The 22236-nt window shown below is 44.7% G+C and overlaps 1 protein-coding gene and 1 long non-coding RNA gene across 3 annotated transcripts in view; both read right to left on the bottom strand.

Annotated features, from left to right (window-relative positions):
* Positions 1-22236, bottom strand: part of CHST11 (carbohydrate sulfotransferase 11) — a 181566-nt gene that overhangs the window by 159097 nt on the left and 233 nt on the right. The window lies entirely within an intron of this gene.
* Positions 15754-20415, bottom strand: LOC143160962 (uncharacterized). Its single transcript, XR_012995459.1, has 3 exons — positions 20318-20415; positions 18118-18240; positions 15754-18024 (listed from the first exon to the last, which is right to left on the bottom strand). It is a non-coding gene; the product is annotated as an uncharacterized LOC143160962 (long non-coding RNA).

Below are 22236 nucleotides of genomic sequence, written 5' to 3' on the forward strand. Positions count from 1 at the left end.
CCTACTCCTGTGATAAAACCACTGGTGGGTGGCTGAGCAATAGCTGACTTCTATGTAAAGCAAGGCCAGAGAGAGTGAAGGGAATACAAATAAGGGTTCAGGGAAAAGGACAAAGAACAGAAAAGCAACATATGCTTTGAAAACAATCTAGTTTGCAGCAGGAGATAGGAAAAAGGAAAGATTCAGGAAGGAATAGGTCACTAAGAATGAAAAGTTGAATAAAGGCAGAAAAAGGTTGGTTAAAATAATTTTTAATGGAAGCTCTCCTAACACTAACAAAGGAAGTTGACCGGGAATGCTGCAGTGTTTTATATAGAGAAATAGTCTAGTGATTAAACAAAACAAAACACCAAAGGCAAAGGATTTGACTCACTGTGGAGTCACGCCTGACCAAAAATATTTAATTAAGACTCTGGGGCTAGTTCAAAGCTACCAGAGACAGTTTTAAACAAAAGCCTCTAAGTTTTCCTAGAACCACCAAAAATAGTATGTTCTTAGGGGCATGTTGGAGGTGCAGAGAGCTTACACTGAGCTTGGAATAAAAAAATTAAATAAAAATAAAAGAAAACCCTTTTCATTTCATCTGTGACCACATAACAAAGCATTCCCTGGAAGCCTCTGCTTGACAGCAGAACCTAAAGCAGCTCAGACCGACACAGATCCTCTTGGCTTTCAGCACTATCAGTGCCCGAGGGAGATGTAAAGGTGACCTAGAACCAGCACAGTTTCAGCACCAAGTCCATATCCAAAGCTTGTGTCCTTCATAAAAAATAGGAAAGCTTGGATTTATGCAATTACATCATCTCATCCTCGCTGAAAGAGCTTCCAAAACACAGGAGCGGTGATAAAATTTGGATCGCTACTGAAGAAAAAACACTTTCCGAGCTCTTTGGATCCTGCCAGAAAAGACACATCCGTTATTGCCAAATGTTTTATTCTTTGCAATTTCTGAACAGACGTGCCTCTTCACTGTACTGATCTTTAACTGGCTCTGTTACAGTCCACTCAAAACTGACTTACTGGAAAGGGAAAATAGAAGGAAGAAACTTATTAAAAGCAGACATCTTTTAAAGCAAAAATCTGCTTCTTGCTGAAATTCATCAGCTCTGATGGAGTCAGGGTAGGGCCACACTGACAGCTCACTGAAAGGTCCATCCGGCTGCGACTGTGCACGGTGTCAGCGACTCCGACCTAACCGCCTGTTCGCACCCGTGCTTCCCCAACAGCTCACCGCGCCACACTGACCTACGGGCCCAAGGCATTAAACTCACTAACAACTACTTGGGATGCACGCATGCACACACCACCACCACCACCCCCCCCCCAAAAAAAAAAAAAGTTTTCTGATGAACTGCCTCATCAAACAGGCAAGTGCCAGAGCTAGCAGAGCAGTGGAGCAGAAGCAGATAGGACCAGGGCAAAGCCAACTGTATGTAGGTGACACACAGTGGATGATACACAGATAACTAATGTAAGAAACACAGAAAGAGTTCAAGCGAATGAACAGACTCCCTCTTCACATGCGCGTTTAACTGTTTTACCCTTAATTCTTTCCGCAGCATTTCCCTATGCCCTCCACCCGTGACCTCCTGACGGTCCCGTTCTGTTCGATCTCACCTCCCGGCTGTCACATTGTACGCCCGCATTGCAGTACCTGTGGTACATCACACAGGTGAGGAAAGGCAAGAAGATGATAATATGTGATGAGTGTTTTTCCTGATGTCCAAGAAGGACAGAAGACTCCAATCTCCCCTTCAGTTCTGCCAATGACTTGGTTTTAAAAGCTGTGTCTGTAAGAGTGGTTTAAAGGTGTAACTTACAGTTACAGACGTGTCTGTAAGCATGTTTCTAAAAACTTTCTCTGCATTGGCTTTTCCTCACTGTATTAGCCATAAGCACATTAGCTCTATGTATTGATGCAGTAGCAGCTAAAAATGACTATATCCTACCAAAGCTGCCATCCTCTTGAGGCTAACAAATCCTGCCCAGCCTCCCTCCCTGAGAGAGGGCAGTACGTCCCTACTCACAAATGCTACAGCTTCAAACACAGGCAGAGCCATTGCCTTCAAACATTCATCTTTTAACTCCATAGCAATGTTTCTCTTTTGCCAGAGTTCTCTGTGCCACTTGCACTTTTTTATTCTTCCTGAAATCTCTTCTCATAATACTTACAAGTACACAGACAGCTTCACCTTCATCTTCAATGAGTCTTAAGCCTCAAAGACTGGAGATTTTCAGTACAATGGTGTACTTTGCACTTGATGTTACAGTATGCAACAAAACCCCACTTTAAAACAAGACCCTTCAGGCTGACCCTCAAGCTTGAAACGAAGTGACATTTAGGCTTTGATCCTCAATCCCAACTCACAAGTCAGCTTTGGAACTGGATCTAAAATGATCAAGGACCAATCTCTGAATCAATTTCAAACATGACCCAAATTGTCAGTCTTGCATTAAGATCTGCTCTGCAGAGATTAACACTGTATAAACTGAAATAAATTTAAATTCTCTTTCCTGAGATCTAAGTTCTTACAGCCAGATCACTTGACAAACTTTCCACTTAAACTCCAGTTAAAGTTTGGCTTCACTAGAGCTCCAACCTCCAGACTAAGGTCTTTGATGCCATAAAATCTGTCTCTTTCAGACTAACATAAATCAGGAGAATTTTTTTGGTACTATATAAAGATAAAACAAGAAGCATTTGTTTTTCATGTCAGTGATGTATCTGTTTTCTCTTCTTGCCTCCCTTCAAGACGAGAGAACTGGCAACCCCAGTAGCCTGCAGCTTACTTCTAGCATTGTAAAGAAGTAAGTAAGTGCTTACTTCTAGCACTGGCAAAGCCAAGCAGCATGATCCTCTATGCTACTGCTGTTTTACAGCAATGCTGTAAAGATCAAAATAAAAATATTAAACAAATCTCACCTTTCAGTCAGTCTTGCTAGAAAAGTCCTAAGAAACTCTCCTATGGCTTCAAAGCCTTTCTGGCCGTCCTGTCAAGTAATTACTTACATTTCCCAGTCCTGTGCACAAGTGGAAGTGTCTTCCTTAAGATATTGCCCCTGCATAATGTATTTCAGTAAAAATAAAAGGGAAAAGCAGTCAAGCATAAGACTGAAACTACAGCCAAGAATAACTGGTGGTAAAACACACACACTAACAATATTAATCAAAAATGCATCATAAAAATGCAATCTTTAGCAGTAGAAAGTGGCATACTAAATTGCTCATAAGACAAGGTTAATAAATTTCCGTCATAATGGAGTTGAGAGACACATAATTGAGAATTAGGGGAATTTGTCCTTACAACCAGTGAGAAACTCTCTCACTTGTGCCTGTTACCTCCCAGTTTAATTTGAAGTATTTGTAAGCACTGAAAACCCAACCCTAAGGTGGTGACTGGCAGAGTGAAATGCACCTGATTGACAGGCAACACTGCAAAAGAATATTCATTTGCAAATTAACTAGGATACATAGAATCATAGAATAGTTTGTGTTGGAAGGGACCTCTAAAGGTCATCTAGTCCAACCCCCCTGCCACGGGCAGGGACATCTTCAACCAGATCAGGTTGCTCAGAGCCCCGTCCAGCCTGACCTTGAATGTTCCCAGGGAGGGGGCATCCACCACCTCTCTGGGCAACCTGTGCCAGTGCTTCACCACCCTCAGCGTAAAAAATGTCTTCCTTATATCTAGTCTAAATCTACCCTACTTTAGTTTAAAGCCATTCCCCCTTGTCCTGTCGCAACAGGCCCTGCTAAAGAGGTTGCCACCATCTTTTTCATAAACCCCCTTTAAGTACCGATAGGCTGCAAGGTGATCTCCCCGAAGCCTTCTCTTCTCTAGGCTGAACAACCCCAACTCTCTCAGCCTTTCTTCACAGGAGAGGTGTTCCATCCCCCTGAGCCTTTTCGTGGCCCTCCTCTGGACCTGCTCCAACAGGCCCGTGTCTTTCTTATGCTGAGGGCTCCAGAGCTGGACACAGTCCTCCAGGTGGGGTCTCACCAGAGCAGAGTAGAGGGGCAGAATCACCTCCCTCGACCTGCTGGCCACGCTTCTTTGGATGCAGCCCAGGATACGATTGGCCTTCTGGGCTGCAAGCCCACATTGCTGGCTCATGTCCAGCTTTTCACCCACCAGTACCCCCAAGTCCTTCTCGGCAGGGCTGCTCTCAATCCCTTCATCCCCCAGCCTGTACTGGTACTGGGGGTTGCCCCGACCCAGGTGCAGGACCTTGCACTTGGCCTTGTTAAACCTCATGAGGTTCACACGGGCCCACTTCTTGAGCTTGTCCAGGTCCCTCTGGACGGCATCCCATCCCTCTGGCGTGCTGACTGCACCACTCAGCTTGGTGTCATCTGCAAACTTGCTGAGGGTGCACTCGATCCCGCTGTCTATGTCATTGATGAAGATATTAAACAGTACCGGTCCCAATATGGACCCCTGCGGGACACCACTCATCACCAGTCTCCATCTGGACATTGAGCCGTTGACCACTACCCTCTGGATGCGACCATCCCAGCAATTCCTCACCCACTGGACAGTCCACCCATCAAATCCATACCTCTCCAGTTTAGAGAGAAGGATGTTGTGGGGGACCGTGTCCAAGGCCTTACAGAGGTCCAGACAGACAACATCTGTAGCCCTTCCCGTGTCCACTGATGTAGTCACTCCATCACAGAAGGCCACTAGGTTAGTCAGGCAGGACTTGCCCTTGGTGAAGCCATGCTGGCTGTCTCAACATAGCAAAAGGATAAAAATGTAAATTAATAATTATAATTTTACTTCTCCGCCTATTATTCCAATGCAGACCATGGAATCTGTTGCTAGCCAGGTTGACACTTCCTGGCTGAACCCATGTACGTTTCTTCTGCTCACTTCTGTGGAATTACACTACCCTCCCTCCAAATGAACCTTCTGCACAGCCAACAGTAAGGAAGTCCCAGTGAGCATCAGTTCCCTTTGTCCCTCTCTTGCCTTAACATCAAGCTGCAGGCAACGGGTCAGCACACTGCCTACATGCATCCACAGGTTCCAGTGGTGTTCTTTATTTAATGAAAGCATTTATTTTAATATTATTGAGTTCAGTAATCTCTTTTTAATTATACTTAAATTCTGACTCAAAAAACTACCTGGTGACACATTTCTCCTCAGTACTAATGCCCACTAACGGAAGTATTTGAAAATCCAACATTTTTAAAGCATGATCTAAAAATCCAATTAGGCATGTGCTTTCATCAGGTTTTGCCTGCTTCACCACCAGTTCCGGGTCGAGAGGCTGGTACTAACATTAACTGTGAAGAATGGCCCAGCATGGAGTAGCATGCTGGTGTAGTTTGCATGCCGGTGTAGTTTGCATGCCAGCATCACCAGAGCCAGCAAACTAGACCAAGAGGGCAGCAGGTTCATGGCAGAACAAGAGGAAGCAACAAAAGGCATGACCTGCAATGTACTTGCACATCACCAGCTAACGCTGCCAGGGACCGCACACTTGGAAAGTCAGTCCTGCCCCTCTACAAACATGTACCATGCTATGTGTAACCATTTAGCAGAAAGTAACTAATTTTCTTTTGAATAAATATTCATGATGAAATAGATTCCCCTACTAGGGACTCTTCCCCCTCAACAGAACAACATCAGATAACCTACATGTCCATATCCCACCAACTTTTTATCCTCTTATACCCATCCATTTAAACCCAAACCGTGGGCTTAAATGTTATAACAATGCCGCAAATCCCAGGATTACATGAGATGCTGTTCTGGTCATCCGAAGGATAACTAACTTTACCAGGTCTGAAGAAGTAGCTGCTCATCAGGCATGGAGTGTTCCTGGCTATAACTGCTATAACGTGTTTCAACGTTGTTTTGAGATGTTTTCCCCGCCCCCCCCCCCCCCCAAAGCATTTTCACATTTACCATGCAAAATTGAGGAAGTCTAAAAGCAGTGACTAACCACAACGCATTACATCTGCACAAAACATGAAACCCTTATGATCATGGTGGTGGAACAACCGGCACAGCAAATTCTTCTCACTGCCTACCACTTGTCTCCGGGCTCCTCTGCAGCACAAGGCCATCTGTGATGCCTGTCAGAAGAGCTTTTTTCAGAAGTTGGTAAATCAGCAGATCATAAAAATGAGCTAGCAACCCTACTGCCAGGGCCCCAAGGGCACCAACAGGCCTTAGTTGCCCTGACCAACCTCCCTAGGAACCCCCATCCACACACCCAGTCCACAAGCCTGCAGGTCTACTTAAGCTCAGGCCTGGGCATCCAGTCCTGACCTAAGCTATGTCATGGGTGACCCTATGCCCAGCCTTTTCTCCTGATGTCCAAACTTACTGGCTGGTCTTCCTGGATGGACCTCATACTTTTTATGGTTAAGCCCTGTCTTCTGGGTGGACATATTCTCAACTTGTTACCTCACCCTACTTGGGACCATGGCCAGAGCTTGTCACGACCCTGCTTGGGTGCCGTGGGGCTGCACCCCATCACTGAGGGCACTCCCCACCCTGGGCTCACCCTCGACTCTCATCTCATCGCCCCTCGTGGGGAGCCCCGCTTCTGCTGCTCCCTGACACCTATATTCCCCCACGTTAAAAGAAAAAGGGATAAACAGAAGCAAAGTTGCAGTAAAAATAACTCATTAAAAGTTTGCAAGGAACACATTGACTTTCTAACCAGGAAGTAAAAATCTTCTGGACCCAAACAATAAAAGAGGTGGAAAGTACCAGACACTATTAATGATTTCTGCCTCTAGTTTAATCACAACCACAGTATAAAGTAATCCACCTGGGGTCTGTTCAACCTACTAAGCTCCAGGTTTGTTACTGAATGACCATGTCTTTGGGCAATGTCAGCAGAACAGGGACGTGCAAATCAGGAGGGAAGAGATGGTCCTGGTGACAGAGGGTCAACTCCCAGCTCCTCCAACAGCTTCCTGGATTGTTGCAGGCAGTTGCTAGGAAGGAGGTTAATTTTACTGATTTGGCCTTTTATTGAAACCTAGTCTCCAAAAGAAGCAGATTACCCACAGACACCAGTGTTAGCAGCACTGTCCAAGAACAGTGCTGGGGCACAGCTCATCCTGACACAGATGCCGTGAGTCTACACTGCTCATAGTGGCAGTTCAGCCTAACTCCCTACAAAGCAGGACATCTGCCTATCCTAGGAAGGAGGCCAGCTGACCAACTTACCTAGCACAAGCTCACAGTGTTGGTATAAGGCAGTATGAGATAGGCAGTGAAGAACACAAGTGGGAAGCTGTGGACAATCTATGCTTGGCTCACCCGTGCCACAGACAGGGACGTATGTATCCTTACTTCAGCAGTAATGAAAGTGTGAGTGTTCTCTCCATCCATACCTTGGAGCTCCCATGAAGCTTGTATCTGCACAGAAGCCCTTTTCAAGGCAACTCAGAAGTGAAGTGGTAAGTGGGGTCAAGCGCAGGCTCACACTTGAGTTTGAATAAATCTGCCAGAATTACCAGCTTTGGTAGCCAGCAACTGTTTTCAGCAATAACTTGCTATTCTGTTGTGCTGGGGCTACCCCCTACCTATGTTGAACTAGACAGGTTCAGAGCAGCTCTATTACATATGTCGGTGTTGCCGCTGCATGTCAGGCACGACAGACTCCTGCCCTCAAGATCTGGTCTGCGGTGTGCCCACCACAGGACTCTGCTTCAGCAGAGCCACAAAGGTAGAGAGTATGCTGGTACTGCAGAAGAGCAAGGACAGTGATTAAAGCAAAGCGGGAACCAACCAAGCCCTCCTTCCTGCCAGCTAATTGCTATGGTCCACTTGAATATGAACTCCGATCTTTGCACCCTCTGTTCTGGATGAAAGTCCTTAACAAGAAATCCCAGCCATACTTTAGCCATGGATGCAGAAGCACAAACACGGGGTTCTCAGATCATGCTCATTTACAGCATGACCCCTTGCAGCTGCCTCACTTGCATTTGAGGAAGTCAGATACATTCGGGTCATAAGCGCTTAACTTGCAATTTTGACCTCTCAGCCTTGCATTGTAGCGACAGATTATTGGCAGCCCGGGAAGACAAAGCTTCCTTCCTTCCTGGGGTCAACCTCTTCTCCCTAAGGATCATCTTATAACAGTACAAAGAAAGCAGCAAGTAAAATAAAATCTGACTCTTATTCCTTGAACTTGACAACATCTTCGCTTGTTAAAAAATGGCAAACCCGCTTGCCAAAGGGCACAGAACAGATGGGAACTGAAAGGGCTACTACATAAACTAAACATGTAAACACTGGTTGTCTGCTCAAAAATCAGCTCCTTTAATTTCCATGTATGTGGTATATGATGCGGCCATAGTGCTGTTCCTACATGCCTTCACTTGAGGATGATCGATGTATGTTTTTCTAGTTTGCTACATAACTATATCATGCTTAAAACTGCCTACAGCTAGAAAAGATCACAAACAAGACACAACCCTGCTTTTTCCAGCAAGGAAGTTAAATGGTAAGAAAAGACTCCACATGTATTTTCAGGCTATAACTGAAGTTCTAAAGTAGCCCCTCTCCTGAACATGCAAATGCAGATGTAGTGTGCTGGCAATCTAGTACCAGCCACAACTTGTGGCAGAGCAACATTTTTCATAATTCAATGCAAAATTAATCTCTGACAGACAAGCAAGAAGCAAAGAAACCCCAGAATTTCACAGACACAGGTACATTTTTGGCTATGCTTGTTTGACTATAAGGGGGGGGTCAGAGACTTACAGATCAGCAGGGGAGGGAAAAGACAGGAAGAAAAGTATTCCTACATGTCTTACAGTGCTGACAAAAGGTCTGTCTCTTCAAAATGCCTCACTGCAGCTCAAACTACAGCTGTTAGTCCTGTGCACTTGTGGGAAACAGTCACACATCTTCAACAAGATAGATGGGAAGTTTTTTGTTTACATTTCCAAGACTGAGGTAGAAAATACCCTTTCAAACATGTTAAGTAGCATCAGTTTCCCCACCTTGAACAGCACTGCATGAAGCATTATTTCTCATGCCCCTGACCTCCACGAGAACTGAAAGAGATGCTAGATTTAAATTTGAGGCCATTCTGAGCAGTAGTATTCATGAAATGCTATACCAGAGGTTTCTGTTTCAAGGAATGAACACCAGCAATGTCCCACAGCCACCACAGAGAACACGGAGGTCTAAAAGGGAAGGATCTGGGAGACCATCAGCCAGCAGCTGCAGCCCCTCCCACAGATCACTGATGTTACCTTTTTGGTAAGTGATAGGAACTTTGACCTTAAAACTGCAATAAAATAAGAATAAGCAAGTGCAGGGACAATATATTTTGCAGAGAGGCAATATTTTAATTTACAGATATGTTAATCATGGGTGTGTGAGTATAAACCCAGGATGGATCATGCACATCAGCCTTCATCGACACTTACAATCTTTGCTGACATAGGAAGACCATAGAAAGGGTATAGTTCTATTGCATGTGCTCTTCTCTCTCTCTCTCTTTTTTTTTTTTTTTAAATAAACTTAGATTTGCCAGCAAAACCTCTAGCAGACCTGGGCACAAAGGCAAAAGAAAACAAAAAGGGCAGAGGCAGGCCTTTTTGTCACCTATATTGATCATCAATCCAGTAAATCTTTTACTGGCAAAAGTTGTCCAAGCACAACGCTATCTTGAGTAAGACAGGCGTGCTATTCCAGAAAAGAGATTTCTAAGCACAGGCATGGCCTCCATCTCAGTTTGTCTACATCCAAACCATAACGTGACATCTCCACAGACATTTGCATAATGGCATTGTCACGACACTTGCACCTAGACAACCACTTTTCTGTGTTGAACACTACGTAGAGGATAACCTTTCCAGACAAAGAAATGGCTGCCTGTTGCTTAAATAGTACAAGGGTGAAGGTAGCTGAAGAATAAGATAGCTGAAATGCTGTCTGCACAGGGCAGGAAAGAACCAGCAGGAGAACCCCAATTTCCTGAGCTGCAGCATCCCTCTTCCATTAGGCAACACTACGCCTCTAGTCAGTGACTACATCTCTCGAGTGATGGAAGCACCAAACATGTCAGATGTCCTTACGCAAACTTCGCCGTACTCAACTTGAAAAGGAGGATGTTTTGCTGCTTGCTTCCAAGCTCCATTTATCCAACCTGGCTTCAAGCTGGGCGCACAATGCTGAAGTATTAGAAGCCACTAACTAGAATTACTTCCTAAGAGCTAGTGAGGGCCTTTGATGTTCTTCCTTCAAGTATCGCTTCAACTTCTGATCCAGAAAAGAAAGGCCATCCAGCATTTGTCAGGGCATGCACAGGGAAGATTTACACTTTAAAAACCTAAACATAAAGACAAAACACAGTGGAAAAATTAGAAGCAAGAACCGTTTATGTCTCTACTCTGTAGTAAAACCAAGCAGAGGATATCTGTAGCTTAGCATCAGGACTCAGATGACCTGGGGCACAACTCATGGTCCCATAGAGGCAACACCTTGTATAGGAGAGCTCAAAAGGAGCTCTCTAAGCCCAGGTGTCTGCAACAGAAGGATTCTCCTGGCAGGAGCACCATGAAGGACATATAAGACTGTCCACAACAGTCATCCTCACAAGCCTAGAGCACACCTAGATGGGGCTGCAGTGGTGTCCCTTGGGCTGAGTGCCGGGACTTTGGCTATGCCTGACATCTAATTCGCACTACGACCTATTCCAACCCTAAAGGGGATTGCAGCCCTCAGATCATGCAAGCATCAGGCTCCACAAAACCATCCTACCCTCAAGTTGTATTCCTGAATGCGTCACTAACCTGGTGGGAAACTGTTAACCAAATCCCTCCACATATAACCTTCCTCTCCATGCCTCAGTTGCCCTAACTGTAGAGTAAAAAAGAAAGTATGACCTACTTTGTGGAACATTTTTAAGCCTTCTGATAAAAGCACAGTATTACCACCACAGAAGTAGACTTGGGCCCAAAGTCTCAAAGATTTCCAGAAATATTGCTCCTAATTTGCTGCTAGTGAAAGCTTTCAACTGCAGCAGATAGCAGGAAAGCACAGACTTGCCATTAACCAATATACAACACACATCGCTTGACATTCAACAGTGTTTCCAGGCTCCCACAATGCTGGAGAAGTGCACCAGGCAAGGTAAGAGCAGTTGAGGTACAATCTGATGGACAAAAGATCTCCTCACAGCTGGAAAGGGAGCATGACCATCTCTTGGTCACATCACATCCCAATGAATGTAGAAACAAGCAAAAGGTCTAAAGAATACAAAGAAAACTAAAACGAAGGCGAAAAAAGTCTATGTAAAGATTGGCAATGGGAAACAACCCAAGCTAGTTTGGACATGCAAGGATTATGGCCTGTTTACCCTGGTGCTCAACCACACTGGAGGAAATGAGACGCATTTCTAGTTGCACAAAGAGTTCTCACAGTAACACGTTACCACACTGGCTACAGCATTCTTGAGACAGATGAGGCTGTAAGTCACTGACATTATACTGATGTATAAGCTTTGTGCATTACTAACCATTCGGACACAATAGCCCCATGTATATTTTTGTTTTGAAACTGTCCTGGCATCCTTTGCAAAAATTCTCCTTTCTCTACTTTGGAAGATTTTAAGAAAAGCATTCGGGCAACAGGCAACAGAATGGGGAAAGACTCACCAGAAACACTGATGGGTTCTGGGGGAAAAAAGAAAAACAAGCTGGATCAAGACAGCCAAATATGAAGACTATTTTAATTAAATCATGTCTGTCTTATATTATCCATTTCAGCTCATTTAGCATCTCGAAAGAGTTCTATCTCAAAATAATTAACAGCTCCAGAAGCCCCAACTTTTTCCCAGTTTTTTCTTTAATGCAATTACACTTTTTGCTGTCACACCAGAAATATTAATAGCCTCTTCTGCGTGGGATAGAGAAGCTCTACAGCAGAGCCAGAAGACTTTGATCATATTGATGGCCTGCATGCTAATGGTTACATATAGCTTATCTGTCAATGCCATTTCCACCAAAACTAACGAAAATAGACAGCACCCGCTTCAATACTTCAAGCATGTATCTCTATGGGGAAAAAGCTACCATTCACTTGAATGCAGAAGTATTCCATGAAGGACAAATAAGTGAGAAAGCAGAAAAGCAAAGCTGTTATTCTATTGTATATCTGTAGGAAGACACAGAGGGACAAATTCTGCTTTTCGTTACAGTAGCTTCAATCCAGAATCGATATAACGAAGTCAATGGAGCTGACCCAGATTTACAGGGGAGAAACAGTACAGAGCTCCACCCAAGCCTGCAATCCTTATTTCTACCACCACGGGGGATGTGTGCCCTTTATGCAATTCAAAAAGCCTCTGCTCTGGCACAGTAGAACTGACCCAGAGCTCACTAAAATCAACTGAAAAACGACCACTGACTCCACCAGCCAATCACGCAGACCTCACGCAATCAATCCACCAGCATATTCAAACCACTCATCAATGTACTCTTTTCAGAAAAAGGCAAAAAATTTTATGGCTTGCCCAAAACAAAACCCCAAACGCAACAGCCTAGCAGGCAGCTGTGTTCATCCTACTTGAGCTTCCCTAAACTTACCACAAAGGATCACCAAGTCTGGTTTGGGAAGAGAAGAAGGAAGGTGGAAGGGCAAAGATCAGCAGGTGTGGTCCACAGGATTGCCAGTGCAAAGGTAGCAGAAAGTTCAGCACAACGTCCAGCTGACTGATCTTGCAGCAATTGCTAAACCAAGGGAGTGGGACACAGCAACACTTGGGAGGCAGAGTACATGTGTCAGTAGCCACGCCGATTCTCTGGTGTATTTGTCCCACTTGATTAGCAGTTACGACAACTTCATAATTATGTGCACACATACACATACTTAACTCCAAAGACAAAGCACTATCCCCATCTGGAAACTCAAATATATTTTAGAAGCTAATCAAGACCAAAATATATAATCAAGACAGGCTTTATCAGTTTTGTATTTATGACCCCAACTGACACATCTTATTAATCACCAAGTGTTTAAAAAGTGTTACTTCCCTCCCCCTCAGTTACTATAAATTCTCTGCTCTCACTTCCAACACAGGCTGTAAAAATACAGATTACTAGAAGGACATGTTCAGCTCCTAGTACCCACCAGTGTGGGTGCAGAACGTGCTATTCCATGTCAGGTCACTTCAGATAATACAGACATTTTTGTTCTGCCAGCATACCAATCAACTTTAAAGCACAATAATGCAAATAGTCTTTAAAAGGATTTTAACTACCTAAAGCTCTTTGTTTTAAGACAAGGTATTACAGCAGAGATCATCCGTGGGATCCAATTATAACCACCTTATTAATTATATGTCTACCTTCCCTAATCCAAAAATCCCTACAAGTTATCCATTTTAAACTTTTTGACCCCCTTATATAATCATTTATCAGCCAAAAAAGCATGAAAAAGACTAGCTACGAAGTATGTCATTTGTTAAGTGACTTCAGAAGGCATTACTGAGGCTCCTGAAACCCACCTTTTTACCATTTACAAAACGTATCTTGAATTGTCAGAATGTCTTAAAAATGAACAGAAAGTGTTGGCTTTTAAAATAAAACAAAGTAGGAAAAAAACCCCCCACAGTTCTCCGCTTTTTACAGAGTACAATGTGTTTGAGAAGTGGATTGAAACCCAACAAAGCCTTTTATTCCTTGTGGATTATCATGTGTGGACTCCGCAATTAAAAATCATCATCTCCCACCACCCAGCCAAGTGACATAAAAAGATGCAATCTTTTGCAATTAAGATGACTAAGGATGGCATCTCTTAGCCTGAGACAACGTTCAAAGCAGCAGTTCCTTTGCAGACCAAGCACGGCTGAGAAGGACCATATCCTCCTTTCACCTACTAGAGAACCGAGAGAAGGGGAGCCAGATCCTGCAAAACCACATGCAGATCACTTCACTCACATCCTTGAAATCAAGGCTACTTCTCATTGCAAAATTAAGAGCAGAAAACATTTACAGGATGTGATCATTTCACACCTGTTTTTCCATGGCGCGGTCCACCTACCTTCATGCCGTTTGTTGGAGAGTTACCATCTCCCAAACCCCTGGAATCACAGTGCCGTGAGAAATTCTGCTCGATCGCATTGTTTGTATTTTCCATTTCCCCCAGCACCTTCTTTTAAGTTTTTTCATAGGAGTGTGAAGCCATTGCAGCAGTGATTGATAGTAACGGATGCAAAGTCATCCTTCAGTGTCTACAGCCTGGCACAAACAAGATGAAGGCTACCTTGAAGAGGCACTCTCAGTGTTTAAGCTGATATACCCCCATAAAAATTCCTGCTTTTCCGCAGCCTAGAAAGAATTCATAAAATCATTACTTCTCTCAAGCTGGATGTTTCCAAACATTGTATAAGTTGAGAAGAAATAACAGAACTGAGAAACCACACTGACTATACGTTTCAATTAGTAAAATAACAAAGGCACCTACGTGGAGCCCTTGGCACTTCTGGGGTTTCTTTTAATAACAAAGAACTTCATATTCCTCACAGCAGCCTTGTTAGGAGAAAAGGGTTTGCACTTCAGAAATCAATGCATTTGCATTACCTCGGCCACCAACTACAGATTTTGTAGGGAGAGAGAAGATGGGTGTGTACATGTGCACATGCACACGTGTTTTGTGTGCGCAGCCCTCTTTTTTTAAGTCAGCATTTTGTAAGTGCTCATACTCAGCTTTTTTAATCCAGAGATTCGAATTTATGAGGAGGAAAAAAGGTGAAATATTAAGTTTCCAAACCTAGCCTCGGTGTCAGTCAGTACACTCTAATGACATTTTACTCCAAAGTTTCCAGTGGCAGCCATCTAATGTTATTTCTTTTAAATAAAACATCCCCTTCTGACGCTTACAAGCTAAATGTTAATGCCTCATTTAGGACCTCATTTCTAACGTGTAAAATTAATAAGGCCAAAAGCAAAGCTGCCATTTACTTTCATTGCTAACATTGGGCAAGGTGTAAAAAGCAACCAAAAAGAGCGTATTAGTTTAAAGTAAAAACAAACTGGGTATTTAAATGTGAAATGCATAAGGCAGGGAAATTTCTTTAACACAGGGAAGCCTCCCTGACCCACACAGACACAAAGTTTGCTTGCTGCAAATAAACAAATGCTTGTGTTGCACCTATTTATACTATGCTGTTTAGTCAAAGTCCTGTTAGCATGTGACAGAAATGAGGATCCTGTCATCTGCTCTGGCTCTCCAAGACTTGCCAGCACAAAGCTTTTCAACTCTCTAAGTTCAAAGAGTGGAACAGGTAAAACAAGCTAGCTCCCACAGACACATTTGCAATTCCCATGTCCTCTGCGAGGGGCTCCCCACCAGCCCCCAGGGACCCAACAGGGAATCGCAAAAGGGGCAGAGCAGAGGATGTACACTGCCACGGGATGGTCACCACCCTCCGTGCACTTACTCCTTACACATAAATGCACATTATTTGTGCGCTGGCTGCCTTTCATTAGGTACTTCCTAGTGATGCTACAGCTGGTGTGACAACCTAAGAGGACAGCGGGGAGGGAGCTGAAATCTAACAGGGGCCGTTCATTTGAAAACCTACGGCTTCAGTTTGACAGGAGGGAATGGATCTACTCCAGACAATTTCACCAACAACTAACTTCTTATTAAGGAGTATGTTGAGAGGGCAAGCCAACAAACCACATTTATCGATCTGGCATTAAATGAAAAATGGGGGATAACAACATTATGCAAGAGAAGTGACACAGAGTCCAAGTGTATATGCGGTAGAATTTTGATTTATTCATAAAACCTTAGTTTCAGGTGCCAAACAATTATAGGAAAGGGGAACACTCTGCACCCTCCACTGATTACATTCACAAAATTGGAATCCGAGAAAATCCCTCTGTCTGGAGGCATGAGCCAGAGATAATTAGGAACTGAATTCTCTTGTTGGTTCGCTGTAGTCTCTGGTGGTCTCATCTTCTAGTTAGAGCATGAGGCTTGTGCCAGAAACACCACTTCGTCACATGCAAGCATTCTGCCCACAACAAAAGGGTGCTATCTATAACTTGGATACTGAAACAGAAATAAGGAGGAATTAACCGAACTCTACAGTTTGAATTGTGACTGTAAGGACAAATACCTACCTCACCCACAAAGATCTTACATGAATGGGCTCCACAGGGAACAGGAACATCCAACAAAACACGAACGTGCTTTGAAATGTTATCCTTGTAATACAGTAGGTGGCATCTAAATGACCCACCACAGACATCTGTCTTTATCCCAGACACACCAGGTCTACACAAATACAAAATTCCTGAACTTAATTTTATTTCCTTAATGTGAAGGGGAAAAATCCTGCTCTGTTTACTGATTTGAACTGGGCCCTTCACTCATACATCCACACTTGATTTTACATACATTGACACTTAGACAAGTCACACACAGAACTCAAAAGTTTGCCTTGAACAACATGAACAATCTGCAAGAAAAACCATCAGATTCAAATCCTTGCATCCCCCAACCCTGTCCTTAACTCCCTCAGGATCACCTTAGAGTTGATACATAATACATATGCATCAGCCCAAAAGGCTTGAGAGGAAAAAACTGTGCTGAAATGACATTCACACAAGGACAACTGCAGCAGCTTTGTCAGGCTGGATTTGATACAGTACATCTGGCAACAGAGTCAAACAAAATACAGTAGTGCTGGCTTTGGGAAAAGTAACATGGATCTAATTTCTTCCAAATCTCTGAACCGCTTTTAGAGTTAGCTACATGGTACAGTACAAGATAAACTACCTGTCACTTCTAAAAAGTAATGGAAACAATTTAAGAATTCAGAAATATGCTCACCCTATACAGAGATAAAATTGACATACTAGTTGCACTCTATCAACTGTATAAATTTGTTCATAAAAAGCACTGGGCATTTCTGCTCTGTATGTTTATTTCTAAAGGAAAAAGAAAGTTTCCATTCACATTGACTTTATACCTGAAAAAGTTAGACTTTAGCCAAGTCATGACACTTAAAGCTGTGAATACAGAGTGTTAATGCTACGGAAGTCAGCACACAGTTTCCCAATATTGATTCATAGTAACAAAAAAATTAAAAGCTTATGAAAATCTACAGTGTAGAAATGGTAACTGTGGAGCAATAAGCATTCTGAAAAATTAAAATTTATTAAAACATTACTGTTGACAGCGCGAGGTAATTTTTGCTTGAATACATTCAGAAACAGATTTTTATTTCTTACGGTCAGCAAGCAGTTGTTGCAAAAAGCTACGCTCATACGTACTAAGACAGAAAAAGATGCCCTGCTAGTAAGTTTAATATTCACTAACTATGAAGACTTTCAGAAGACTCAAAGAGCAGTTTAACTCTCAACTTAAAGCAGTTACAGACTACCAGTACCTTTGAGAAGAGGGACCAGAATAAGTTTGCTCACACTGATGACGCAGTCCCAAGGAAATCAATGAAAAGCTTATAAGGACACCGACAGAAGGATACAGCACGGCCCCCTCGCAGGCACACAGCAGGGTTTCTGCCTGCGACTGGGGGATGGATTTCACCGCATGCAATTAAATGAGGGCCAGATTCTTGTGGCTGTCAAACGAACTCCATTTCTCAGTATCCCAAACAGAATAATTTAAAACCAGTATACGGAGTCCTACAAAGGAATGCCACACACCCACTGCTTTGCAGATCTCATTCCCCTTTATAAGCAGGGGAGAAAGCAAGGATCAATTGCAAAATGGGAGACTGCTGCCTTGATTTTCAAACAGAATCTTCCATCAAAACCAACGGTGAGCTTATCTTCAGACATAAGGAAAAAAATCTCATGTGATCTGAGTTGTTCTGACATTTGAGCAAAGGTAGACATCAGCCTTCTGTAAGGAACAAGCAGCTATCAGTCATACAGTGCTGCATGCGTAACTGAGATGATCGTGGACAGGAGGCAAGTCTGAGGATCTATCCTTTGTTAGCATCCATAGGAAAACAGTAGAAGTCTAAAACAGGAGATGAAAAATGGAGCAAAAACATTCTGGTCTGCAGTGGGGAAAAAAAATAGTATCAGGTTTATAAGAAGTTAGTTTCATAAACCTGTCTCAGGTAAGATAAAGACAGTATTAATTATTCTACCTTTATGTGGAATTTTTCATCTTGAAGGATGCCAGCACATTGCCAGTCTGACCCCAGCCTAGCAGAGCAGCTCCTGCCTGCACTTACGGACACACAGTCACCTGCTCACTGCAGCCGGGATGTCTACAGAAGAAAGCAAACACATCTGGGAAAGTGTAGGCAGGCTAAAGACTAGTGAGCAAACTGATTTCACAGGAAAGGCAGCAGATACAACTATGATGGGCTGTCATATAAAACCCCAAAACTGACCCGTTGTACGCAGACAGAAGATCCAGGAGCATGGAGCCATCATCAGGTTGCACTCAGTTATGCGGATGACACATGGCAGGAGCGTGAAGGGGGGAAATACTCTGAGCAAAGAGCCGGGGAAAATCTCCATCCAGCTATAGCAAACACTGCAGAATGTTTTTTTCTTTTCAGAAAAGGCTAGACAGGCAACAGGAATTCCCCACTGCCGTTTCCTCCCTCAGGAACAGTCCCCCAAACCCACAGATCAGCCACAAAAGCCAGGATCATCTCCAAAGTTTTCTTTACAGTGCTCCTGAGCACCGGAGAGCAGCACCGTTCACCTTCCCCCAACAACAACTGGTCAGGGAACCTAATTTGGGAGGGTGGGTCCCCCAGCACAGAGGCAAGCTCTGCCAAAATTCAGACAATGCAAAGGTGCATTAACCGGACAGCACGTTTACCACCGGCTTCCCAACAAAGAACAGGTATGGAGCCAAAAAGAACAAGGAGTAAAAAGCACCTGATCTCCTTCCAATATGCTGGTATCTGAGATACAGCGCAAGGGACACAACATCACATTCTTTAGCGAAGATAAGGCTAAGCTCACCTTCCCCACTTCAGGCTTTGGGTGTGTTTTTGTTGTTAGGGGGTTTTTTTGTTTGTTTTTTTTAAGAAAGGCTTCTGTTAACTACATCATTTTCCTATTTATTTATCCCAAAGAAAAAAAAACTGGCAGCAGAAATTTGTTTTTCTAATGTTTCTAGCAAGAGATCCACATTCAGACCTCCTAAAATGGAAAATGCTCATCTAACAGATGGAAGAGTTGTCTTGTCCCCCAGGGGGGTTAGGCTCATCACTTGATGGCCTTCCAGCATCGTCCCCCTTCTATGTCACACCTAAAATTGTTTGGAAAGCTCTGTAGGCAGAGAACAATTCTCCTGAAATTCACCAAGAGAACTTGGTGGGTGAAGAAATTGCCAGATTTTGAATGAGGAGCTGACACTTCTTGCAAAGAACTTAACCTTAGTTTCCATCCAAAAGGTTTGGGTGGGAATTTTTCAGCTAATTCCAATCGCACAGTGCCTATCGTACAGAGCACTGCAAGCTACAGTGACAGGAGGCATGCCAGGGTATGAGAGACAGCTCCCTCCGGTAGCCATCCTAAGACACATACTCCGACAGAGACCAGCTAAAATTTAGAACACCCTCCACAACAAAAAGGGCATCGGTCAAGATGTTGAAAGCTCTTAATACCTCCAGCCCCATCCCACCTGACATGCACTCTGCCCAGGGTTCAGCTCCAGTGAGTTCAGACATACATCAAGAAGGGCTACTGACATATCTTAAAATAAGGATATAATGCCTCAAATGATCTGCTACCTGACGTATATCGCATCGGCAGGTCTGCTGCCTCCCTCTCTCCTGCCCCTTCAAGAACTCCACATTAATCTATCACTTGCACCACCAAGATGGTAATACACAGAATCACGTAATAGATACCTGGTGAAAATAGCTGTTTGAGCTTTACAAACTGCACGTAAACGGAATGACCCCACTCTATATGGGTCTAGATGAGTTTCATAGATTTTTTAGCAGTTTCCACTATAGAAACAGCCCACAAAAAAAAGCAGAATCAGTTACGATCAGAAAGGTACAATAAAAATGGACAGGTTGTGATCGCATTTATTTCCAGACCTACTTCACTACTCACGTTAACAACCTAAATACGTGTCAAACGGAAAAAGGGTGCAGATTATCCTCCCAGTGATTTCACAGCATCGCATTCTCTACTCGGAGTTTATGGTAAATCCTTTGAATTGTACTAAAATCTCAACCTATTTATAGTTTCACAATAGCACGAATATAAAGCCATAATCTCCAGCAGTTAGCTATAGAGCACATTGAGAATTCTTGAAAGGCGATTTTTCTACATTCAAAAATTCACAGAAGAATATTTAATTTAATCTCTCACCTACTGCACGCTGAGTTTGTGTTCCAGCAGTATAATTCATCTGAAACAAGGGGGAAAAAAATAACACTTGGCCAAATTTTCTGAGTATGTATGCAAACTATACTACCTGTGGAACGCAACTAGTGAAAATATCGTACTTTTATTAAATTGCTGAAGCTGTGTTACCACCAACAATTCCACATGGTGCCTTGACGCCCTGAAATAAAGCCTTCCCCAGGTCTGCTAAGGGCTGAGCACTCCTTGTGAAACCAGTAAGCATGGAGCAGACACAGCAGGAAAGTAAAAATATGCTAATTTTTCCAAGGAGTTGGCAGGTATTAGCACAGATGGGCACCATACGAGAACACATTCATCAAGCAAACGATACCAACTTTGGAGGAGCAGACAGCTGATAGAAAAACGCCAAACGGGACTTGGCTTCACCATGGAACAGCAGATCTACCGATTCTTAATCCTATCAGCGCACTAAGCCTCAACCTTCTGACTCCAAAAACTTTAAGGAAAAATCATTTTGCATCAACTGTGGTTTGGTAGCCACAAGAAAGGAAGGCAAAAAAAATCAAACTGCGTATGTCCTTTTTATTTTTACCAAGCTGCGATTCCCTTGTTTGCTACAGCTATGTCAGCTCTCGAGAGCTGGCAGGAGAGATTTACAGGTACGGCCGAGAAGACTCGCCTGCCGAGAAGTGCGGCCACTATGCCAGCAACAGCTGTTGGTATGCTAAGAGGCATCACTCCCTCTTACAAGCCTCACTCCGCTGCCCAGCTGTCAGATCCCTCCAAAAAGACACTGCAAGTACAATTTCCACCTCATTTCTCAGGCAGGAAGGGGAAAAAGTGAGACAGACAGATCAAAATTAATTTTTTTGCCATGCTGGATAAATTTTGCAGCCAAGCTGCACAAAGCAGTCTCACTGCAGTCCACGATGGATCTGTGCACGCAGCAGATACCGCGCGAAGTTTCCGTGGCCCAATCCCACCTTTGTGTGAATCAATAGCCGACCTACCAGGGACTTCCATGGGAGCCAGTATCCGCTACCCCCAGTATAGCTATATCCCTCGCGTCCGCTGCGCTTGTAAACTGGAAAATTCAAGTCGCATTAGGTAGTCAGGAGTTTGGATCAGGGCTTTATCACGCCCCCGCATGCCACCCCGCAGTTTGGGTCTGTGCGGACGCCCGTGCCCAGCCAGGAGCACCACCAGGAGCGCCTCAGCCGCCCAAACACCCAGGGGTAAGGCAGGGCCGGCCAGAAGCGCCCCCGCTGCGGGCGCCCGGCTCCCCTGCGCCGCGGGCAGGGACGGGACGGGACGGCCCGGGCCGGGCAGCCGCCCCCGCCGCTCCGGCCAACTTGGGCGAGCCGGCGCTAAGTTGCCCGCCCGCGGCCGCGGGTGTCCCCGACACCCCCAAAAACGAAAAGCAGCGAAGCCGAGGACCCGCAGTCCCGGCGGCGGACGGGGGGGCGGAGGGAGTCCCTCTCTCGGCGGGGAGGGAGCCGCGGGGGCCGGGCAGCTCCCGGCGCCGCTCTCCGCCGCGGCAGGCTCGCCGGCCAGTGCCGGCCCCCGTCCCTCTTCCCCCAAACGCACGATATAAGGCAGAAAACAATAAAATTTATAAAGAAAACAACTTTCCTCCCTCTCGCGGGAAGTTTCCTCCGGTGGGCGAGGCGACCTTCCCGCGGCTGCCCCGGGCGGCGGCCGGGACGGGGCTGCCGGCCGGACCGCAGGGCGCTGCGCCCGCCGACGCCGCCGAGCCCCGCGCCTGCCGCAGCGGCGCCGGAGGCGAGAGCCGGGGCCGGCGGCAGCCGGCGAGGGCTCCCGGGGCGCCCGCCACCTGCGCCGGCGGGTAGCGGGACCGGCGCGGAGCTGGGCGCTACCCTCCGCGGGGCCAGTGCCGGTGCCGATGCCGTTGCGGTGCCGGT

The sequence above is a fragment of the Aptenodytes patagonicus genome, chromosome 1 (assembly GCF_965638725.1).
Source record: "Aptenodytes patagonicus chromosome 1, bAptPat1.pri.cur, whole genome shotgun sequence".
NCBI classification, from domain to species: domain Eukaryota; kingdom Metazoa; phylum Chordata; class Aves; order Sphenisciformes; family Spheniscidae; genus Aptenodytes; species Aptenodytes patagonicus.